The 25,362-nt window shown below is 44.2% G+C and overlaps 1 protein-coding gene across 43 annotated transcripts in view; it reads right to left on the reverse strand.

Annotated features, from left to right (window-relative positions):
- The window catches only part of KCNMA1 (potassium calcium-activated channel subfamily M alpha 1), a 767,331-nt gene that overhangs the window by 474,750 nt on the left and 267,219 nt on the right, over positions 1 to 25,362 (reverse strand). The window lies entirely within an intron of this gene.

Here is a 25,362-nt window from a genome sequence, read left to right on the forward strand (position 1 = left end):
TTGTCAGGCTCCCCCTTTGCCAGGTGGTGCCCCCCTAATCTGAAATCATGGACTGAGTACCTTCAAAAGAAAAATTAAACCAAAGATCAGGAGGAGATGCTTCTGACTTAGTGAGTCTAGAAGACCCTGGCCTCCCTTGCCCACTCTGCCCAGAAACTGAATCCCAGAGAGATTAAGTTATGGGTTTCATACCTGTGTCTGCCCATCAACCCAAGGGACAAATGCCAACATAGAATGGCAGAGAGGGAAGGAAGAAAGTGTTTTTCCTAATTAATTGGCTCTAAAAGTGGAGAGGAACCAAGTTGGGTTATTATAGAAGCATCAGCATCCGACACAGGTCTTCAACTGCCATGCAAATACCCCCTACTCTGCACCATGCAGTTCCCATGGTTTACTCTGTTGTGATGTAACTGTGCATGCTTCTACCTGAACCCATTGAACATGGCTTTGTGCTTGAACCTTGAACAATGCCTGGGACACAGTTGGTGCTCAATAAATAATGATGGGATAAATGAATGAGGGATCCCCATTCTCCTACCTACCTTGGCCTTGTCATCATCTCTCACTTTTGCGACTGCCAGATAACACCTAGCTCTATCCCCTTGAGCCATCCAAGTCTCAGACACATTCATATACTGACTGACCTTGAATACATACTCCCTTCCTGAAAGAGATGCTTCCCAGGACCCTGCATCATGGAAAATAGGAATATCATGGTAAACGTTGCTTTAATTGAACAGTGGAATCTATGCTAGTCTTCACGACGAACCTTGAAACACAAGAGTGCTGCAGTAACCATCATTCCTGAATTGTGGAACTTCACAGACTCAGGTTAGCCCCAAGTGATGCTTTGCTGAGCAATTTAAAACCCAGTCATGTAAAGCCAAGTGCTTTCATGTTTGAGAAACAAAAACATTTCAATTGCTCAGCACATCTAAATCAGTACTCCCTTAACAACCCACCTTGGTTCTTCCCCTTGATTCTGAAAGCCAATTTAGTAAGAAAAGCATATTAATAATCTTGCCCTCTCACTGGCCTTCCCTCCCTCCCTCCTATTCCAGCATCTTGCAGCTGGTACCTTGGGTCATTTGTTTTGTTTTTGTCCCTTAGGCTGAAGTGCGTCCACAGTTTTGAAACTGCTAACTAGAGTTTATATGGAAAATTCAGATTAGAAACAAATTCAAATGCACTCTCTCATTTTCCTGTAATACACTGGGTTTCTTCCCCCAATCAGCTAGAAGACTTGCTGGGTACCTCCTCATTGTGTCCTGTTGGAAAGTGTCTCTTCTGGTCACCTTGACTGTTAAATAAGTAAACAGACTCATTGGGGTTGCTGTGTCCTGTGACATTGGCACAGACTCTCACCCCAGCCAAGCATGCACATATCAATGGGCCACCATCTGTGGCAGAATTACCAGACCCAAGACTGAATTTGATGCATCTGTCCTGGTGAAATGGCATTATACTTCTGCCATATTCTTCTGGTTCAAGAACATTGTCCTCAAGCCCAAGGGACAGCCCTGTCCAGCATAAACATGATTAAAATGCCCATTGCCCGACTGCCCTGCTGACCAAGAAACATGGCCAAGCACAGAGTCTGCAAGCAGCCTGCATGTGGGTCTAAAGAAGAGGAAGGGGGAAAGTGTTTCCAGAAAGTAAGGTTGCCAAGATTTGAATCTCAATGTCACAATCTGGCTTTATGACCTTGGGTGAGTCCCTTAATCCCACAGAGCCTCAGTTTCCCCATCTGTAAAATGAAGAGTACCAATATCCTGATGTGTTGTGAGGATTACATGAGATCATTTTCGTAAAGCACCCTAGCACAGAGCCTGATACAGTGTCATTGGGAGCTAAGATTTACCAGCACTCATCATATACCAGGCCTTGTGCATGAACCCCACCTACATTATGTCATTAAGCATCATTGCATGCATAAGAAATGGGTGTTACCATCCCTATGTTACAACAGAGAAGACTGATGGTCAGAAAAGTTAAGTAACCTGCACAAAGGCAAGGAGGTAGAGATGAGTAAACTTAGGATTGGAACTCAGGACTCTCTTAACCACATGAAGAGAATCCAAGTGGAAGGTGCCTCCTACCAACGCTGAGATGAGGTTCGTGTCTGTGGGCCCCTGTCTGAGGCTGGTTGACAAGCAGCTTTAGAGAGACGCTTGGGGATGGCAGGCTTGCAGCCAGAGGCCAGGGTTTGACTCCTGTATGGGCTGTGTGACCCGGGGCCTCTTTACCTCTCGGGTGTGCTTCACCTCCTTCCTCCATAAGACAAGGACAACTGCATCTTCCCTGTAAGACTATTGGGAATAAAACAATAGGGCTTTGTGACCTTTGACTTAAGGTAGGATTCTTATACTACCCCATGCTCTATGACAATAAGAAGACAGTACCAACACTCAGCACAGTGTTAAAAGATTCCAGCAAATAATAATGGATACTAACATAATAATAGCTACCATATATAGAATACATTATATTTCAGAAACTGTACTAAAACCTTAATTAAAGCACTTAATCCTCAATGCAACCCTGTGAAGTAGATGCTTTTTATTATCCCCTTTTACAGATGAGGAAACTGAGGCATGTAATGATTAGGTGACTTGCTCAAGGTCACAAAACTAAGTGCTGAAAACTTGCGATTCACATGGTTGCATCAAAACTTTATTGAAAGGATTGGTCAATCCAAGTGAACAACACATCTGGACTGTGCCCCATAGAAACAAGCATTTTAGTTTCACTAGAATCACTGGGATAAACAGAGGCAAGCTAACCCCTTTACTACAGGACATCTATGGTCTTTAACTTGTAAATACGAGGAAACCATCAAGAGGGAGATAGAGTATGCAGCCTTTCCTGAGCTTTGAGGGGCAACAGTGTGCTCTGACATACGATTCGAGATGTACCAAGTCTGAGTCATTTACTCTAAATAGAACAGCCTTCCATTGGCTGTTGGAAACACAAAGTAAAATCCAAAGAAGAGAGAAAGCAAAAGTGAAGAGGCCATTGTCCTCGATCCTTTATCTTTTGTTCTCTGATTCAGATCAGGAGAAGTGTGTATGCCTGCAGACCTGGACACCCGCAAGCCACATGCTGAATGAAGGCCCACAGAAGTCCCAAAAAAAGATGGAACCAGGGAAAGGAGGTCAGTCTGGAACAGTCCTGGGAAGCTGAGACCCAGCCCAGAACCTGCTGGAATCAATAGTCTTTAACACAACTGTGACATTCACTTGGGCTGCTGGGATCCGTCTTGAAAGAAGCTTTGTATATTTCTGCTCTTATTCCCCACAGGATCCAGAAATATATTTCTGTAATTCTTTTAGCTGATAAGTATGAAAAACAGAATTTTAAATATTCCAGTAGGGACCTGACAGAACAGGGCCATCTTCATTAGCTGCTGAATTTCCCAATGACTCCTAGAAATTGACACAATTAGAAAAAATTAAGTGCTTCTGTCCTGAGGATAGGCCGCCACTGTTCTTTAGGGCATATCTTTGCAAAGGAAGGTGCTGGAATTCCTCACAAAAGCCACATCCCTCTCTCTCTCACACTCTTTCTCTGAGCAAATCTAAAATCTAGTGCCAAATTCCTTGGAGCTAATTCTAAAACCAGGAAAGCTTTTTGTAAGATTATAAAGATTGTATTGGACTTTGAAGATGAGTCCCTTTGCTCAGCAACTTACTTTCTTAATGCAATCCCTGAATTCTCCTTGCTATGCTCTGAATGTTTATGCCTGCCCACCCCCAATTCATACGTTGAAACCTCATCACCAATGTAATTATATTAAGAGATGGAGCCTTTGGGAGGTGATAACGTCATGGAGACAGAGCTCTCATGAATGAGATTCATGCCCTTATAAAAGAGCCTCCAGAGAGCTGCCTTGCCCTTTCCACCATGTGAGGACACAGCAAGAAAGTGCCATCTATGAACCAGACAGCAGGCCCTCACCAGACACCAAATCTGCTGGTGTCTTGACCTTGAACTTTCCAGCCTCCAGAACTGTGAGAAATAAATGTGCTTATCAGCCCCCCAAGTTTATGGTATCTTGTTATAGCAGGCCAAACAGACTAAGACATTCCTCCATCCTCCCATTGACTGGGCAAAAGGATAGTATTACTTCCATTTCTATGGTGATTATGGAAACTCAGACCCAGCAAGTGGCTCCCAACCCACTGGGTGAGTAAGCAGGGAAACTGAGGTTAGGAAATGAACTCAGTTCCTTTTCTCCCCATCATCTTTCCTCCCCTATAAGAAACTTATCAGCAGTTCTTTTGCATCTAGAGTCAATCAGAAAATCATTAGCCAAGGTCAGACAAGAAACCACAGCTTTGGTTTCTTAGATTTCAAGGTTAGAATAAGAGCAATGGAACTTTAAAGAGCATGGATGGCAGTAACTGTCTCTGAGAAGCCAGCCACTCAAACTTTCCAGGCCCAGAATCAACATTTATTTGGAAAAACTTGTTGTTGTCCATTTTTTTAAATAGCTCTAAACTTCCAGTGAGTCTTATGTAGATCTATGTATATACCCATTTCTTTTTTTTTTTTTTTTTGAGACAGAGTCTTGCTCTGTCACCCAGCCTGGAGTATAGTGGTGCGATCTCGGCTTAGCTCACCGCAACCTCTGCCTCCCAGGCTCAAGCGATTCTCCTGCTTCAGCCTCCCGAATAGCTGGGACTACAGGCGCCTGCCACCACACCTGGCTAATTTTTGTATTTTTAATAGAGATGGGGTTTCACCATGTTGGCCAGGCCAGTCACAAACTCCTCACCTCAGGTGATCCACCAGCCATGGCCTCCCAAAGTGCTGGGATTATAAGCATGATCCACTGTGCCCAGCCTATATGCCCATTTCATAGGCAAGAATACTGATGCATAGGGCACACCACACTTTACAGGCACAAGAATGAACAAGTCTTTGGAGGGTAACTATTTCTTGTGCAAGAATCAAATGCAACTGCTGACACTTACAGTTTTATCGCTGGTGACAGCATGAGTGGCTGAGTGAGCAGGATGAATCTTGAGCCTGGGGTGTAGACCAGAGCAGGGGCTTCCAGGTGCTCACACCTCTGGAAAGCAAGAGGAACTGGAACAGTTGGAGTTCAGAATAGGCTAAAAAATCTCCTGCCGGTCTTCACAGCAGAATCTCTGAGTGGAGCACACAGCCATTTTGAAGTTGGCCTACACGGATGCCAGGGCTCAAAAATTCTAATGTGGCCAAAGAAACCTTCAGAGAACTACAGCAAATTCAACTGATAAATTTGTTCTACTCTAGAAAAGACACTGCCAAAATTCCAGTCCCTATCTATCAGGGACCTTGGATAAGTCCCTTCCCCTGCATGCATATCATCACAGACCATCCTCATATGGGGGTGGGGAGGGTGTCTCTCTCCCCTCTTCAGCTGCCTTCCTACCTCCAGGGGCGCACCAAGTCACTGTGATGACCTCACAATCATGCCTGGTGATTATGAGGCCTTAGTGGGATGATGCTCCGGGCAACCACAGGGATTGCTCACCGGTGACTCAGTGGTTGACTCAAAGGCTAGGGGGTGGTTTGGGGGTGGAGGCAGAGGTCCAGTGAGCTGGGCTCCACCCTTTCTCTCCCTGCAGTCCCAACTCCATTTTTATCTGTGCTATATGTTGGAGTCTAGCCAAGATGTCATTTGAACAAAGATTCTGAAAGATCAAAGAAAAAAGTTTGAAAACCACCAGGACAATGCTTTCAGGGGACTTTATCCAAAAGACTGCAACAATGTAAAGAGATACGATTGCTTTTATTACTGTGATATGTTTAAAGTATTATAAATTTTTTAAGAGCTTTGTAAGTGACAGAAGTGAAGACATGCTCATTTTAATGTTACCAGTCAACTCTGAGAAGACTAAAGGTCAAGGGACAATGAAAATGTGACCCTTACCAACGACAGAAACTCCCAGGAAGCCACAATTAACTCAAGACTACCAGGATATTTGGGGAAGTTTATCCTTCTGGAAACCAGAATTTCTGATTTGTGGAAAATTCTATAGATATTCTCTGCCAGACTCCAGCCTATTTGGTAAGCTGGCCACAGATGATTTAGAACACAATGACCCTGATACTCACTAGAGCTCTGAGTGTGGCTGGATAAGCCCATTTCAGCAGCATGTCAGCCCTTCCCTGAACTAGGCTCTGTCACTCAGATCTCAGATCTTAGGGCAGCTGTAGTCTGCCCCTTGCTTTCTTATTACCCCAGATAACCAATGTTATCCTCTGTTTTTCCTTCCTCCCAGGGGGAAAAGAATTCAGAACCCTAGTCTGAGTATATGAATTAGACTCTTCAAATTGTTTATATGAGTCATTCTCAAAACTAGGTCTGGAGGGTCCCCAAGAGATCCACGGATTTCTTGCAATATTCATGTAACAATGTTCATCTCTTTAGATCTATTACCATTGAGTAACCCATTGATATTTAACAACAAAACAACAGCAAACACCATCCTGATAGCTTTAAAAGCAACCCTGTTCTTCTAATTGTTTCTAGTGCATGCTTTTTGAAGCTAAACTAGTAGACTGGATTGTCCTCAAGTAGACTGGCTCACCAAAGGTGTCCACAACAAGAACATTTCAAGTTCAGATTGGACAGGAATATTTATGAGGGTTTGACCAGTGCTAGACTTGCCAGACAATGTGCCTGAATAGTCTCCCTGAACTTCTCTCTTAAACACAAACAAGATCCTATGCTGGCTTTCTGGCCACACCTGTGCCAGCCACAAATGGGCTAAAACACGTGAAATGTGCTGTCCACGTGCAGGGTTCAAATCAGATAACAAAATACGCATTGACGGTTCTCTATAGAATGAAAAATATCCTACTTTCATTGCATGCTGGTGTTGGGTCAGAAAACAGCAGTTTCTTATTTCTCCTGGTTAGTGGTCCTTTGGAAATCACAGAGGAAATACATGCAGAGAGTTAAGAGGACTACTTCACATCTGTTGTCCCGTGATGCTACTTAACTGAACACTACACTCATGTGCCCATTCCCGTTCCCTTTCCCCTTTATGGCAAATGTTGTCCCATATGACTTTGTGATTGATGGAAATGTTCTCTATCTGTGCTGCCCAATATGGTAGCCACTAACCACACATGGCTATTGAGTACTCAAAATGTGGCTAATGCAAAGAGAAACTGAACCTGTAATTTCATTTAAATTTAAACAACCGCTCGTGTCTAGTGGCTACCATATAAAGCAGTGAACTAAGTCTAAAATTTAGGATCTTGCAGTACGGGGTGTGTGTGTGTGTGTGTGTGTGTGTGAGTTTGTGTGTTTGTGTTAACAAAACAAACACTGCTCCTTCTGTAGTGAGCACTGGCCTATGGCCAGGGTCTAAGGAATATGCAAAAGGAAGTGACTGGAAGTTTTAAGCTTTTAAGGTTTTATCAAAAGAAATTTCTTACCACTCCCTCTGTGCAGTACTGTAGAACATCTACTAGGGAGAGGATGATATGAAGATAGAGAAGCAACAAAAGTACAGACACATTAGAGGCAAAATATAGATGCCACCTTGTAAACTGGTTGATAATTCAGAAAGTGACAGCTCTCCCCGACTCAGTTGGAAAGGCAAAGGCCAAATGGGAAACATCAGTCTCTTCACGTCCATGGAAGACAATCCCCTGAATGCAAAATTAGAACTTGGTGACTATTTCCTGATCCAGCCCCTTGTATTTTTCATGAAGCTTAAAGGAGATTAATGGGACAATCAGGATATTACAGATGAGAAGCACAGGCATTTCAAATGAGGCTGTGACAAATGGCTGGGAGGCCTTTAGAATGGGGGAAGAGAGGATGTGGAACAAGCCCTGGACTGGGAAGCTCCTCACTATGATTCACACCCTGGTCCTGCTAATGACCACCTGGCCAGGAGACCCTGGAAAGGTATCCAACCCTTCCCTGAGAGCCACTGGACAGAGGAATAGGAGCCCCATCACTGAGTGGTTGTAGGGCTCAAGAAGTATCATATTGGCAGCAAGAACTCCAGAAACTATAAAGCTCTATTTAGATGAATCACATTATTATTAAACAGTTCAATCAACATAATAATTATTAATAATAGCTAAGATTTATTCAGTGTCTGCTATTGCCAGACAATATATATGCAAAATCTCTAGGGCTTACAGCAACCCTATAAGATATGTCTATCTATCCACATCATTCATGCTTACTAGATGCTGTTACAAGTGTTTTCCATATATATGAAGGTATATATAATATATACATATATAATGTATAAAACTTGTAAATGAGTTAAATGAGGATTAATCCTTACAACAACTTATAATGTGGACATTACTTGTATCAATATTTTACAGATGAAACAATTGAGGCCAAAGAGGTAAAGTGACAGCCACCATCATCCCAACTAAGTTGGAAGGCCAAAGGACAAAAGGAAACATAAGAACGCAATTACCTGAATGACAGATTAGAACTCAGGGATTATTTCTTGATCCAGGCTTAGTCAATGGAAGAGCTGGTACATGAACGCAGGCACAGTTGGTGAACAGTAGAGCCAGGATTCAGACTCAGGCAGCCTGGCTACAGGGCCTGTTTTCTTCAACCCCATGGCATCCTGCCTCTTTTTTTTGGGGGGTGGGGGGGTGGGGAGGGGTGGGGATGGAGTCTCATTCTGTCACCCAGGCTGGAGTGCAGTGGTGCAATCTCAGCTAACTGCAACCTCCGCCTCCTGGGTTCAAGCGGTTCTCCTGCCTCAGCCTCCCAAGTAGCTGGGACTACAGATGCGTGCCACCACACCCAGCTAACTTTTGTATTTTTAGTAGAGACAGGGTTTCACCATGTTGGCCATGATGGCACCATGGTCTCGATCTCTTGACCTCGTGATCTGCCTGCCTCAGCATCCCAAAGTGCTGAAAGTGACAGGGTAAGGATTTGAAACTCAGGCCTGCCTGCCTGTCTCCAACCACTCAGTCTTTTCTCCAGCCATCCTGCGTCCGTTACAATTCACACACTGTTTGTCACCACTGGCTAATGGCTTTGGATACTTCTTCCTCTTATCAGTGTGAGACATCTGGGGAGGCTCCCCTTTTTTTCACCATTTGAGGACTGAAAGTAAATTTAGCTTCCTCAGCAGAAAGAAAAGAAGCTGTTTTGGAGGTTGGGAAGAGCTTTAGAAAATGCGGCATCAAGTCTGTTGCCCCCTTTAAAGAAAGCAGCTCTGGAAAAGGCCTAGGACATTAGTTGCTACAAAGTTCTAGATCATTCTGTGTGGTAAGTATGCCATCATGCCCATAGCACTCTTCTCTGTCCAGAAAATTCATCATATACTAATAAAGAATGGGTGTCTTTGGACAAAGTCAAAGCAAGTTTGTCCAGAGTACTAACTAAGAAGAGACTACAGAGGGAAGCAAAAGGTAGTTCAGTGGCTGAATTATCCAAGGAAAGGCCTAGAATTTGAATAGACTGAGCATCAAAGATTATGTCTTGGAGCTATATAGAACCTTTACTGCCCAAAAAAGAGAGACTAAGCAAACTTCAGTGCTCTGGTAAACATTTCTTTGATGCCTTACCAAAACATATGCCTTCTGAGCATTTGATATGGTTTGGCTCTGTGTCCCCACCCAAATCTCATCTTGAATTGTATTCCCATAATTCCCATGTATTGTGGGAGGGATCCCGTGGGAGATAATTTGAATCACGGGGTGGTTTCCCCCATACTGTTCTCGTGGTAGCGAATAAATCTCATGAGATCTGATGGTTTTATCAGGGGTTTCCACCTTTGCATCCTCCTCATTTTTATCTTGCTGCTGTCAGGTAAAGAAGTGCCTTTCACCTCCCACTGTGATTCTGAGGCCTCCCCAGCCATGTGGAACTGTAAGTCCAATTAAACCTCTTTTTCTTCGCAGTCTCAGGTATGTCTTTATCAGCAGTGTGAAAACGGACTAATACAGCATCCGTTATCCACTTCCTCCTTCCATCAGTCTGCAAAATTCCATTTGGGGATCCATGTGGCTTCAGGGAAATCAACTTTATCAATGTTCTCTGTCCCGTGGCAGCAGTGATGGGTTCAGGGATGGGCATGTGACCCAAGCCAGTCCAATCAGAGTGACTCTCAGGTCTTACTGAGAGTGCCTGGAAACGATGCCATTTCCTTCCTGTTGGGCATGATGAAGGAAGCATCTAGCCCCAGGAGCTCCTTCGGTCATATTAGGGCCTAAAAGGTGCCAGCCTTTGATAAAGACACCAAAGGATATGAAAGATAGCATCAGACAGAATGGAGAGATGGAAAGAAGCCAGATCCTTGGTGATATTGCTGAGCCAACAGATCAAGTTTGGCCTTAAGTCAGCCCTAATTCTGTGCTTTTCAATTAGATAAGACAATACATCCCCTTTATTATTTAAGCCTATTTGTGTTAGGAGTTCTAGTCTTTGCAAATGAAAGCACCTAACTCATACTAATGTAGATCTCTGTGGCCATCCTTCTGGTAAAAGGAGAAGGCAGAGTCAAGGGTGACATTACATTTCCTGAAACTGGCAGCTCCATCTCATAGAAAACTCATGCATTACTCAGTGAAAAAACAGATTCCCTGTACACAATATCCACGTGAGAAACTCCTACTCACTCATCAAGACCCATCTCTAATGTCCCTTCTGTCTCCTAGACTACATTTACGTAAAATTAATCACTTCCTTCTGTTTTATTTCCATAGAGGCATATTACTCATTCTTTTATGTAACTATAAACACAGAGCAATTACATACAGCTCAAGGGCAAAGAATGTCTTATTCATCCCTATATGCATCAAACCCAGCACAAGCACATAGATGCTGGATTCTCCAGGTTGCATGGCCTTTAACAAGTTCTCTACCATTCTGACCCTGTTTTCTCTCCTGTAAAATAGGGCTAATTGTATATCTCAGAGGATTGTTGTGAAAAATATCAATAACGGAAGCTACAGGAATTTCATTAAAATGTGTTTAATTATAGTAAAATTAAATTGATACATAATTTTGTAAATCTTCAATAGTCTTTAGCTCAATATTGATAGCCAAAAATTAAGCCTGGAGGATAGAAATAACTTCTTAACTCTACAGTTGGAAAAGTGTGGGCACAGAACTTGTCTTTGCCTTCTAGATCAGGTCTGTGTTGGTAAATTAGACACCGTGTGGCCTTTCAACATCCAGGAGCAAGATGGCAGGAGGATCATGCCAACAACTGAGGTACCTTGCAGGAAATCAAACAGGAAGAAATCACCCAATGGGATCAGCTGGGCAAACATGGGTCACCACAGGTCTGGTCCCTCAAATCTACCCAATCAAACCATATCATAGTGGATAGCTATTATCTTTACCTGACTAGCATTCATTGCCCCTTCTGGTATGCCCTATTCCCCACTCTCAATCCCTCTGTTTTAAGAATGCCCCCACCTCCACCTTCCATCTCCAGGAGTGATATCCACCCAGGTTTGCTCAGTAAGACTATGAGACCTATCTTCCTGGCTGTGGTGTTGGTTCAGAAGCAACATGCCAACCAACCTGATCCAATGAGAGTGAGTTCTAGGACTTTTGCTGGAACTACTGTATGTCTATATATAAAAGAGAATCTATCTTTCTATTGAAAGCCAAGGGTAAGAAGCCAATATGATATGCATTTGATTCTGTTATGGAAATCCACATAAAAGAAGGCTGCCCAAGTATAAAACCAACACAGAAGAAAGCAGAGGTAAGAGATGGAAAAAGAAATGGAGTGAACCAGTGACAGCAAGAGACTGAAGAACATCATTTGATTGCCTGGAATCAGCTAAGCCTGAAGAGAAGCCTAACCCTAAGCTTTTCAGTTACCCAAGCCATCAAATTCCCATCCCCATTTTTTTGGTTCTTAAGCAGCTTGAACCACAGTTGTCTCACTTGCATGCAAGAGATCCCTGAAGATACATGCACTTCCTCAGGTGAAGGTTGCCATCAGTTAACAGATCCTGGCACCCATGGACCCTGGGACAGTCATTCTGGTAGCATCCTCTGGTAGAGAATAACATAGTCAAATCTGACAGTCAGAGAGGATCTGCCAGCCTCTGCTTAGACATAGCCCACTGAAAGGGAGAGATGATTAATTTAGCCTTGATTTCAAAACCTTGTCTTGTATATTCCATTCAGCACTTTTTATCTTCCTGTATTCCCCTGGTTCCTCTCTAGCTGAATAAAGAACAATTTTTAAAGCAAACATCTTCACTGTGTATCTAGCAAAGCTTTCTGCTTTATTGGAATATGTGATTTATTTAAAAAATTAAATTTCCCATGAGACGCAATAATTTAAATTAAGAGAAAAGCTTGTCTTTCTTAAACTTCAGTTTCTACATACAAATTGATGTTTTATAGATTCCAGAAACTTTCACTGTTATGAAGATGGCTCTCAGTTTTCCTGCTGGATTCAGATTCTCTTCATGACTTAAAACAACATGAGGAGGATGAGTCACAACTGTAAGCTGGTGAAATGCAGAAAGAACCACCTAGGAATTCAAATGTCAGCTTAAGAAAGACAGAATGGCTTAAAAATCAAAGATGAGATGAAGTGGACTGGGGGTCTCGGGAACACCAAGTCACAAAATCAGCTTACAGTCAGAGGGAACTTGCAAATGATCTGATTCAAGATACAAAGAAAGGTTTTAGTTCTTGAGGACTTTTTCCAGATGAATATTTGAGCCAAAGCACAATATAAGAAAAAGATGCAAGTGGAACAGCTCCTTCAAGCAGTGGGGGATGTTAAGGAAAAGCAGGGAAAATCAGCTGAGAATCCTCTGTCCCACCCCCAAGACTCCTGCAACCTAGCTGAGAGCCACAGAACTGGTCCTCTCTCTCCGGCTGTTCTCCAACATCCCAGAGCCTTAGGTGGGGCTACACTAAGAGGAAGTCCTCCAAGGAAACTCTCAGGATTAGACCAGTCTTTTTCTGCTAGTGGTCTTTGATAAGCCTACATGGTAAAGAGTGGGTTTCACTGACTTATCTGTAGTAGATATTATTAAATATGTCTCAAAGCAACTCCCTCACCTTCTCACACCCACCCATTAGAACAGGATGTTATCTACAGGCTGATACCTCCCCACTCCCTCCACCTCCCTTCTAATACATGGCACCAAGACACTGCCTAGGACCTAACAAGTGATTGGTCCCTCCTTCTCCAAGACATTCCCCTCTTCCTTTTTCTCTTTTAAGCCCAGAGGGCCTGACCCTCTAATGCCTGTCCCAGACCACTCTCTCCCTCCAGGAGCCTGCCAAGTTGAACACAAAGTCCTACCACCCCTGCCCTCAACACAGACTTCTCCAAAACAAGTCCACAAACACCATTCAGGATGATTCCTGCTAAGACCCACAGGGTGGGAGTGATAAAATTTCCAGTAACATCTACCATGATATTACTTACAATCCTAAAAGAGGAAATGTTCTGTATTACATAAAACATGTCCAAGGTCCTCCTACAAGTACGAGTGAATCCGTGCCTGGTTCTTCTTTGTCTTCGGATCCTGCCACCTCATCCCTGTCGTCATCTGTCTAAGTTTTGCTTTAGAAGCCACCCTCGGTCAAACTTTCACTCTCTTACACAATGAGCTGGGCATCCTCAGTTTCCCCTTCATGCTAAAAGTAAGCCCCATGTTTTGTGCATGTGCCCACACCATTTCCTCAAGTTCTTGCTCCTAAAGGTAACAGGGGCTGGGTAAGGCACTTCCTGCAGAGATCAAAGGAGACTCGTTCACACCCAGGAGGAGGAATATTCTTCCTGTTCTACCCCATTTAACCCTGTCCCCTCAACCCAGAGGTGTCCTCACTGTCCAGCAAGTGCTTCAGGCCTGCAGTTCTGCTGTTACCCTATTTTGAATCTCATAGGTGTGGAAGCATGGGTTGGCGTGGAGGGGCAGGAAGGTTTGTCCGCCAGGAAGAAGAAACGAGTGTGTCGGTATGTGTGTGTGAGCGCCGCAATGACAGTGCTGCCACCGCTGCTGCTGCATGTGCTGAGTCTTTGAATGTGGCATCTGTCAGGGCTCAGTGAGGATGACAGATGTCTCTCTGCTTTACGAACAAACAACACAGGCCTGTGGGGTGACAAAAACAGCCTCAGCCCAACCAGAGCGGAGAGGTGCAGTTCTCTGGGAATAATCAGAAGACAGCAGCGTAGGAGTCCAGAGTCTACCACACACCTGCTCCCCTAAAAAAGCATGTTCTCATTATGAAACCTTAGAAGGCAGCTCCCACGCCAGGGACAAGTATAAGGGAGCCTGTGTGGCCTCATTCATTACCAGATGAACCATTCATTCAGGGAAGTCTTGAGGCATGTCCAGGAAATGGCACCCCAAAGACTCAGTTAACCCACAGGGTGAGTGCCCACGGAGATGGGAGCTCTGGGGGTGACACTGTTGAGCCAGTGGATCAAGCTTCACCCTGAGTCAACCCTAATTCTGTGCTTTTCAAATAAATGAGCCAATCAATTTTCCTCTTCATTTCTGTATCCCCAGCACCTAGAACAGTGCCTGGCACACAGTAGGTGCCCAGTGGACATTTGCTGAAAGAACAAACGAATGCCAAGGCAGAAAACGGGGGTGAGAGGAAAAGATGTATAAAAAAAAGAACTAAGCAGAGCAAAGCGATAAGAAGAATATTAATAATATGAACCACAAAGACAGGAAAGTCATCTGATTTCAGTACACAAGAGTATAAACTTATTATGGATGCTGAATTACGCTAGTGATAGTTTAAATATTTCTTGGAACTGAATATGCACATAAGAAGAGGCCATCCCAGGCTTAAATGAGTGCACATTCTTGTCTTGGAGAAAAGGAAGAAAAATATATAAAGCAATAGGTACAATACGATGCAACAGATGTTCTAGAACAAAGGCCTGGAGCTATGATTCCAGGGCAGCCTGCAAAGATCTCCCAGTGGAGCTGATGATTAGCAGGCCTTGAAGCAAGGATGGAAGCCTGGCAAGAGACAGGTCAGTCATTGCAGGTAGGGATGACAGCTTCCAAGAACTGTGTCTTCTGTGAGCCCAGGGGCCAGAGAGCTGCTGGGTTTCCCAGTCTTTCCAGGCTATGGCCAAACTGATGAAGCCATCCTTGTTTCAGTCTCTGATTCCTTCAGAGAAGAAGAAAGAGTTGAGTCTAGCAGAGTCTCACTCTGCCTGGACGCCTGCTGTACCAGGAGAGCAATCCCTCCCCATGCCACTCTAAACAGAAATACTCCCCGGAGCACCTGGGACAACCGGCATCCTCTGCACTTCCAAGGCCTTCACTCTTCCCAATTTTGCTTACTTCTTCTCATCTTCCCATTCACTTCCCAGATGTGTTTCTCGGGTCTCCAAAGGGAAACTCAGGGGAGAAACTGAGTCAAGCTACTTTAAATCTCCTTTCCTACCTGGCCCTTTCCACAGCACTCAGCCCAGAAGAGGTGCTCTGGGTGAAACGAAGCAGCAGTCGGAATCTCTGCAGGCCACAGGGAGGGAGGGACGGGTAGAATCAAGGAGTGGGGCACTAGCATGGAGGCCTGAGCCTCCTCACTGCCAGGATGAGGGAGCCGCAATGATCTGGGGTACTGGCAGCTCTGGGAGCCTCTGAATAGTGACCCTGGGGCTCTCAGAAGTACTAGGTCAAGGTGCCCTGGTGGGCACAGCTGGGCTTAGTCATCAAGACATGGGTACAAACCTCAGCTCAGTCACCATCCAGCTGTTTGAGTCTGAAAGTTACTTAATCTCTCTAAGCACAGATGTTCTCATCTATGAAAGGACTATAATGCTTGTCTTGCGGGGATGTTGTTAGAATTACATGTGATGAGGTCTAAATTGCTCCTAGTACAGAATAGGCAATTGGTAACTCTTAACTACTATTAGTGTAGTATTATCATGATCGTCATCGTCATCATCATCATCATTGGGGCAGACAAATCTCAGACCAGGCCTGAGAATTCCCAACTCTGAATTCAGAGCCTTTTGCTCCAGCAACAGAAATGAGAAGGTAAGGCCTAAAGTAGAACAGGACTAGAGGAGGCCCTGAACAGTGCTGGGCACCCAAACAGGGACTTCCTCCCAGGAGGCCTCTGTGCCACTGGCCTGGGGTCTCATCATCACCGCCAGCAACAGGGTGACTGGCTGCCCCCTGGATTTTCTGCAAGCAAAGAACAGGAGGGCAGAGCAGGAAAGCCCGGGAACTAATGAGATTCAGAGAGCTCGAAAATTAGAGGTGCACGAAAGGAGTTTCCGCCTAATTGCTCTGACACCTCCCACTCCCACTGCAGAGTCACTGCAAGGAGGAGGCGAGTGCAGGAGCAAGAGGGGATCCGTAGGTCTGCTGGTCCAGGTCACTGCTCTCTCCAGGAGCACTGGCTCCAGTTGGGAGTGGCCCAGGGCCTTTCTGCGGCCTGGCAGGACAGGGTGGCCACTGCCCGTGGCTGGCCCAGAAGAGTCCACCTTGTGGGTCAAGAGCTGCCCAGGCTGATATGTGCCTTAAAAAGCGGGGATGAAAGCCAGGCAGCACACAGCAAGCCCAGGCACCTCCTCAGCCTTGCAAATGGGAGCTGGTGATATGGGCTCAGGAACTGCCATTTCTGACCCAGCCCAGGCAAATGTGGCCCAATTCTCTGTTCCCTTGGAGCTGAGCCCATTTGTAGCCATGCCAGGCCCGGGGTCTCCCTCAGTGGCTGCTGGCAGTTGATAGCAGCTGTCCTTAGAGCCTCAGCTGCCTCTCCTGCGCTGTGTCCTCCCTAAGGGGCTTTCAGATCGGTTGTCTCACGCGAGGCTCCCAGCAGGCTGGAGGAGGGCAGGCTGGCAAGGCAGCCACACTGCCCCTGCATCACAGAGGAGAGGAGGGTGGCCCACTGACAGGCCAGAGGCAAACTGAGACCCTTCCGATCCATTGTCCCTTCCCTGCACCCCCAAGAACAATGACTTAGCCCCAGGACACATCCTTAAGAAGAGGGCATCCCTAAACACCACCAGCCCCCACCCCCTATCCCCCCCACCCCCCACCCCCACCCCCCACACACACACGATGCTGGGATAGGCTGTGAGACAATATGGAAACAGCCAGAAAGATTTGCATTCAAATCCAGGTTGTGTCACTTCCTGCCCATATGTCTTTGGGTGCTTTATGTAACCCCTCTGAGCCTCAACTGCTCCATCCATAAAGCGGAGCATGACTGGGAGGGATAAATGGAATGGCAAGAGGAAAACACGGTGCCCAGAGGACAGCAGGCTTTCAATAAATGTGAAATGCTCTCAGCATGGCCCTGCCTGACGTCCTGCCTCAGACCCCACCGTCCAGCTCACAGGACAAGCCACAGCCCTGTAGGACACTAGAATTGCTGCCAGTCTGCCTTCAGTTCCCTTTCTTGTTTAGGAGTCTCCCCTGGACTATCAGCTTATAAGAAGACATGTATCCATCACAAGGGCCTCTGATAAATCTCTTCACGGACCGCTTGCTTATATCAAGAGGCAGAACATTTAGAAAACACAGTGCCTGCTGCTGTCTGGGCCAAGCCATCCCACAAGCAGGCTGAAGTGTGAGAGAGGCAGATACATTCCCTTTCAAAATGTCTATGGTCCCCTGGTCCATGATATAATAGGAGAGATGCACAGCTGGCTTAGCTTGCGCCGTCTCCCAATGGGGACAGGCACCTGGGAGAGCCAAGATCGTTAGCCCTCCAGGCAAACCATTTAAGTCCTTGTGCTGTCAAGGTGACTTACAATACTGAGAGTAGTTTGAGATTGTTAAGAATTATTTTTTTTTTCTGAAAAATACACAGTGAGTTTCTCAACTCCAGTTTACTCCAGCTAACACCACAGCTTTACTGTTCCTCTTCCAATCAATAGTGGAATGAAATGATCCAGTTGGAATTCCAGTTCAGGCCACATAGCTGACATCTTCTGGATTCCCACTCCTGGGGATTCTCAGACCCAAAGGCAAAATGGGCCCTGGTCATGGGAAAGTCCATGGCTTTAGATGGGCAGAATCTGCAGCCACTGAGGCTGCAGCATCCATGAGCCTGTCCCCAGCTCCACAGCAGGGACCAAAGCCAGGAAGAGCCAAGGACACTCAATGCGACTCCTGCCTTATGCCAGCCCTCAGGGTGAGTGCATAAGCTCTTCCCATAAAAATGGCATTTGCACCCTTAGTAACCTTTTATTCAATTCAACTTCATCTAGTCCTAGTAAATAGAATTACATTACTTCCTTGCTTAAAACACTTCCATGGTGCCTATGCAAAAATGTAAAATACTTTCTCTGGCACACAAAGCCCACATGCTCTTGCCCTCCTCTCTGGCCTCCTTCATGCCAGGCACTGGCTTGGCCATCCAATTCAGACTCCCTGGCTTCACTTCTCCTTCCTTGACTGTGCGTAGCTCTTTCTTGCTTCATAGTGAGACGTACACTCCTCCTCCTCTTTGTCCAGTTAATTCCTGCTCCCTTTTCTGGTCTCAGCTCAAATGTTGCCTCCTCAAGAAAAACTCCCCTGACTGCTTCCCAGTACAATTTATTCCCACTCCTGCCCCCTTCTCTCCTATAGTTCCCTGTTCTTTTTTAAATGGACTTGTCAATATGCATGATGATATGTTTTTGTGTTTATTGTCCTCGCTCTCTGACCATGTACACTCTATGAAGCCAGAGAGAATATCTTATTCTCTCGACCAGTTTGCACAATGCCTGACACCTAGCAGATCCTCAACACCCTTTGTTGAATAAATGTGTCCATTTATTCAGTTCTCCAATGTCTGACTTCATTCAATCACTTACAATTAAAATGCCAATTTTTATAATCTCCATGAACCATAAATTAAGAAATCACTGTGCAGCCGGGGGCAGTGGCTCACACCTGTAATCCCAGCACTTTGGGAGGTCAAGGTGGGCAGACTGCCTGAGATCAGGAGTTCAAGACCAGCCTGGCCAACATAGCAAAACCCTGTCTCTACTAAAAATACAAAAATTAGCCAGGTATGGTGGTGTGTGTCTGTAGTCTCAGCTACTTGGGAGGCTGAGGCAGGACAATCGCTTGAACCCCAGAGGCAGAGGCTGCAGTGAGCCAAGATAGTGCCACTGCACTCCAGCTTGGGTAACAGAGCAAAGCTCCATCTCAAAAAAAAGAAAGAAAAAAGAAAAGAAAAAAAGAGAAAGAAAGCACTGTCTTCCAAGCTGTGACTGGAGGCTTACATTAACTCATTTATATTTGTAGTTAGTAACATCACCATTTTTAAATGAGTGAACCCTGACCCCAAGAAGCTAAGTAACCTTATAAGTCATAGAATCAGTAAGTGGCAAAACCATAATTGAAACCTCTGGCTCATAACTTCTCACTTTTCCTACCAAATGACACAAGTGGCTACAACCTGAGTGGCCAGGCCTGAATGGGTAGCAAGTCTAGAACTGTCTTGGTCCCCAGCCCCACAGCACCTGGGACAAGACCCAGAGTGGCATCCTCCTCCTCCACAGCAGAGGAGACTACTTAGGCAATGAGATGAAATTGGCACGTTTACCTGCCTCTGATTAAACAGAGTTTTTACTGGACAGCAGTTGTTGAAATAATTTGGGCTATAAATAAATAGGAACTGGGCTAGAATCTGAACCTGCTTACAAAGCTAGTCCTTTGCCATTTGAGTCATAACAAATCCAATCCACTCGGGGAAAAATTAGGAAACAAGGGGGAAAAGCTTTCAGTTTCTGTAGCATTTTAATGAAGGATTGATTGAGGTTTTATGCAGCAAGAAGGGCACAGCTGGGGAGTAATTGCCAAGAAAATTGAGGTGCAAGAGCCATTTACATAGAAGAATCAACTAAGGTTCCTCACCAGTGCTCAACTGAAAGCAGTAGCAATTGGACCAAATGACAAGCATCACAATCTCACTCTCTAGCACCCCACCCTAGGAAACAAAGCCACCTTGTCACTGTCTCCTTCAAAAGTTCCACAACCCAACCCAAGACAGGCAATGGCAATTCATGTGCATCCTCCACTCCCAAGCCTTCAGCAACCTAGATACTTTGTCTGGGGACCTTCTGAAGAGGAGGCTTTAGTTGACTTCTTCAAGATCACTTACTACCATAGACGATGGCTAAAGCAGGACTGAATTCCAGATGTTATGATCCTAGAGAGTCTCTCAATCAATGGTAGAACTCTCATGCACAATCTTCTTTGGTTGGGGGCAGAGGAGGGGTAACTTGGAGCAGGTGATACTGTGGCTCCCGACAGGCTAGCCACTTTACAAGGATTCACCTTCTGTCCCTTCACTATGTATCAGAAGCTACACTTTATGGCCACGTTTTGTTTCCTCTTTTCTTCCTCTTCCTCTTTACTGTACCTCCATCCATCCTTTTATAGTGCCGCTTTCACCTTGGTGTGTGAACTTGCCGCTGACTTCCCAAATGAGTTCTGAGAACCGATTTCCTGTGCTTTGTGCTCTGTGATGGTTCAGGCCACTCATCACACCTCTCATGGGGATCTCTGGCACTTTGGTGGGCCCTACTTAGAAACCATCTTCCTCCTTGATCCTTCGCTAACAAGTTCTATAATCTTAACCTCCCAGGGTCTCAGTTATACTACCTGCAAGATGGGCAGAAGAATTCCAGCCTAGATCCCCACACAAATGTAGGAAATCCAAAGACAATAATATATAAGGGCTTGGAGAAAAGAATAAAACTCAGACTGCAGTGAGGTGAATAATTCAGTGCATCCTCCTTATGCAGCTGGAGTTAATTCCAAGGAAGCACTTTGCAAATTCTCAGGTACTATGCATGTTCTTTCTTTCTTTCTTTTTCTTTTCTTCTCTCTCTCTCTCTTTCTTTCTTCCTTCCTTTCTTTCTATTTTTGAGATCGCGTTTCTGTCTTGTCACCCACGCTGGAGTGCAATGGCACGATCTCAGATCACTGCCACCTCCGCCTCCCGGGTTCAAGTAATTCTCCTGTCTCAGCCCCTGGAGTAGTTGAGATTACAGGTGCCCGCCACCATGCCCAGCTAATTTTTGTATTTTTATTAGAGACAGGGTTTCACCTTGTTGACCAGGCTGGTCTCAAACTCCTGACCTTAGGTGATCCGCCCGCCTCAGCCTCCCAAAGTGCTGGGATTACAGGCGTGAGCCACCACGCCCAGCCACATGTGCTTTTTAACATTTTTATTATTTCATTTTTGGAGTCATTATTATTTTTGTTACACCACACAAATTGCAATAACATTAAGAGATTGAGATGATGATGGTATAAGGGTGGTGTTGGTGATGACAGTGATGATGACGGCAATGTTGCTGATGTTCCATAGTGGTAATGGTGAAGATGATGGTGATACTGGGGAGATATGATGGTGGTGGTGATGGAAGTGATGCCTACATTACAAGTCCACTCTACACACACATGTTCTTTACAAATGTGGATGAACCCTATCTCCTGCATGGAGTGGGCAGCACAGATTGTGGAGGAAGCTGTTTTCCTTCCCTGGCATCTTCTGTTCTTGGAAATCAATGAATGTCCTTCATTATTTTCCCCATAGTTCCTAAGAGGATACTTTCCTGCTTCTGAAACATTCACTATTTCTATAAAGTCAGTTTGTCTTCATTCTGTAAGCTCCTCAGCGACCCTCACTATTTGCCATGATGATGGTCACCGGGCCTACAAGACATAGATCTTGTCTTTGAAAAGCCTGTGTTCCTAGGGAGAGAAACATCTGAAAAGTGAAAGAACATGAGAGCAAAATAGCATGCATACTGCATTAGAAGGTGCACCCTCATTCCGCACGGGTGTGTCAGGGACTGGCAGGGTCGGGGATGGCTTCCCTGGGAAGGTGCCTTTCAAGCTGGCCAGTGACTAAGGGGTCACTCATCCTCCAGGGAATGGGTGGATAGAGAGCACTCTAGGCCACAAACAAAGCAGAGAATATACACTGCTGTAGGGTATGATCTGAGGGATATGGGAGATTTCAGGGGAAAGAGCTTACTTTAAGTTTTTGAAGTGATGAAATATTTGAATTTTATCTTGGAAGAACTATGGATCCGTTAAAGGTCTCTCAGCATAGGAATGAAATGAGCTGAATCTGCATGTTACGATGTTTCCTCTGTAGAGCCTAACCCCCTCCACTTGTGTTCCCGAGAGCCCCAGCATCACTCAGGAGCTTATAAGAAATGCAGAGTCCCAGGCCCCATTGCTAGACCTCTTGAATAAGAATCTGCACTTTTCAAAAGTTTCATTTTCTAAATTACTAGACAGTAAATTTAACTTTTTATTTTTGGTGTAAAGTTCTACGAATGTTAGTATATGTGTCAATTTGTATAGCCACCACCATAATCAAGATACAGAACAACTCTGCCCCAAAAACTATCTTGCATTATCCTTTATGATCACACCTATCACCCCTACCCACTAATAACTACTAATCTGTCCTCTGTCACTACAGTTTTACCTTTCCAAGGAAGTCACATAAATGAAATTGATATAATATGTAACCTATTAACGCTGGCTTTTTAATTGAGCAAAATGTTGTTGAGATTCATCCAAGTTGTTGCTTTTATCAATAGTTCATTCTTTTTTGCGACTACATGTATTCATGGTAAGGATGTATCACAGTTGTTTTAGCCATTCACCCACTGAGATTCTTCCTAGTTTTGGGTAATTATGAATAGAGATGCTACAAACATGTATATGAATGTTTTTTCTGTAAACTTAAGTTTTCATTTCCCTAGGGTAAATATCTAGACATTGAATTTCTGGTAATATGCTAAGTATATGCTTAATTTTATAAGAAAACTTCTAAACTGTTTTCCTGAATAGCGACATTGTTTTGCATTCCCATTAGTAATGTCTGAGAGTTCCAGTTGTCCCCCATCCTCACCACTACTTGGTATTGTTAGTATTTTTATTTCAGCCATTATAATAGGTGTGTTCACATCTCATCATTGCTTACACTTGTATTTCCCTAATGGCTAAAGATGCTGATGTTCTTTTTCTGAGCTTATTTGCCATCCAAATATCCTCTTTGATCATGTGTCTATTCAAGTCTTTTGCCCATTTTCCAGTTGGGTAGCTTGTTCTCTTCCTGTTGAATTTTGAGAGTTCTTTATATATCCTGGCTATAAAGCCTTCTGTAATATATGTGATTTTTAAGTATTCTCTCCCATTATGTAGCTTATCTTTTCATTCTCATAATAGTATCTTTCACAGAATAATAGTTTCTAATTTTGACGTGTCTAAGTGATCCATTTTTCTTTTGTGAATCATCTTTTTGGGGTCATGTCTAACTTACCTAACTTCAGGTCAGAAAGATTTTCTCCTATGTGTTTTTATCAAAGCTTTATAGTTTTACACTTATATCTGTGATCCACTTTGAGTCAATTTTTGTATAAGACATGAAGTTTAGGTTGAGCTTTTTGTTTTGTTTTGTTTCGTTTGCCCTTGGATGTCCAATTGTTCCAAGACCATTGTAGAAAAGACTCCTTCTCCATTGAATTGTCTTTGTACCTCTATCAAAGCAATTGACCATATTTGTTATAGGTCTATTTTTGGACTCTAGTCTGCTCCATTGATCTATGTGTCTATCCCTTTGCCAATATGACACTGTCTTGATTACTATAGCTTTATAGCAAGTGTTAAAATCAGGTAGGGCGATTGGTGATTTCTTCAAATATACACTTCTTTTTCAAAATTATTTTACCTATTCTAGTTGCTTTGCCTTTTCACATAAATTTTAGAAATTGGTTTTTTTATATCTGCAAAGAGTCCTGCTTAGATTTTGGTTGGAGTTATGTTAAATCTATAGAGAAATCTGGGGGTGAGCTGGCACCATTACTAGGATGAGTCTTCCAGTCCATGAACATGGTATGTCTTGCCATTTCTCTAGGTCCTCAGAATCTGCATCTTAACAAGAATCCCAGGTAATTTCCCTGTACATTAGAGTCTGGGAAGCACAGCTCTACAGTGGAAATGACAGTGAAGTCATCTGGGAGGATTTACAAAATATGGAAGCCTAGACCTCACTCAGACCAACTGAATAAGAATCTCTGAAGGGGGGCCTAGGTGCTGGAATTTTTTCTACGTCTTGTAGGTGATTCTAACTGGCAGCCATGTGTGAACCTCTACTCTAAACCCAGTCTGGGCTCTTGTGGCTCTGGCCCTATGCTCATTAAATCAATCTGATTAAGGCCATCAGTTCATTCCTTTTCAACCCTAGATGCATATTGGAATCCTTTGAGGATAGAGGTTACTTCAATGAGAATTTTCAAGAAAAAATTCTAGTTGACAGATTCACCAAACTTCCTCTGAGGCCCCACCTATATTTGAGGATTACCTTTCCCTGCCCAACCCCAGGAGCTAGAACAACATTCCAGAAGTTTTAACTCTCAACTCTAAAAACCTGCTCTCTTTTTGGAAGTCTCTCTGCAAGTTACTGAGGCAGGAGGAGACAGAGGAGAGAGGGAACATGTGTGCACACAAGAGAAATGTCCAATTGAATGAGTCTGATCAATAAGATCTATGACTCAAAAATACTTGCTTCATGGCAAGGGAACATCTTTTGCTTTCATATCCATCTCACATACCTGCTGAGTCAAGGAAACAGCTCCATATTTAGGAGAAAAACCCTCTTCTAATCTCTAAATGCAATCGAAGGTTTTCTATGTCTTTTTCTGTGGCTCCTTGGAAATGTTAAACGCATGTCTCAGCTACAGCAAGGTGGGGCATGACATATTGCCCCCCAAAATATGAACCAATTGAATGTCGTCTGAAGTCAGCTCTGTTTCTGTTATCTTTTAATGGATTTTAGGTAAAGAAGTGTTGATGTAGATAAAATAGATATAAAACCAAATTCTGCTTTGGATGTGCACCAACCCCAGCAGGCTAAAAATAGATTCAACTGCAACAATAATATTTCTCTTTAAAGTTGCAGGTCCTTTGGGGGTTTGGAAACATTCAGAGAGGATAAAAGGGGAGAAAGATATGAAAACAGCAGAAGCTGCAGTCTAAGCCTCCAGGTGAGGGCCTTGGGGACAGCCATGCTGGAATGCCTGATTTTTACATGTCCAAGTACCTATTTCCTACCAAAAAAAAAGCCCTTCCACATATGATAAGAACACATCTTTTCTTGCAGGGCTGTCAAGTTCATTCTAAACACCCCTGCCGCTGCCTGTTTGAGATTGATGCCTCTCCAATCTCTAGCTCTTTGTTTGAAATTAAACATCCAAAGACCTTTAGAATAAAAAAAGTCAACATACAAATGAGATGCATTTCAACATGCATCTCAACTGCAGAACCACAGCATGTTGAGATTGGACCAAGCAAACCCTGAAGAAGTTTCCCCTCTTGCTCCTCTGTGGAAGATGACCTATCCAAGTTCACACAACAGGTAACATGGAGCATGTGGAG

Source organism: Pan paniscus, chromosome 8, assembly GCF_029289425.2.
Source record: "Pan paniscus chromosome 8, NHGRI_mPanPan1-v2.0_pri, whole genome shotgun sequence".
Lineage (NCBI taxonomy): Eukaryota > Metazoa > Chordata > Mammalia > Primates > Hominidae > Pan > Pan paniscus.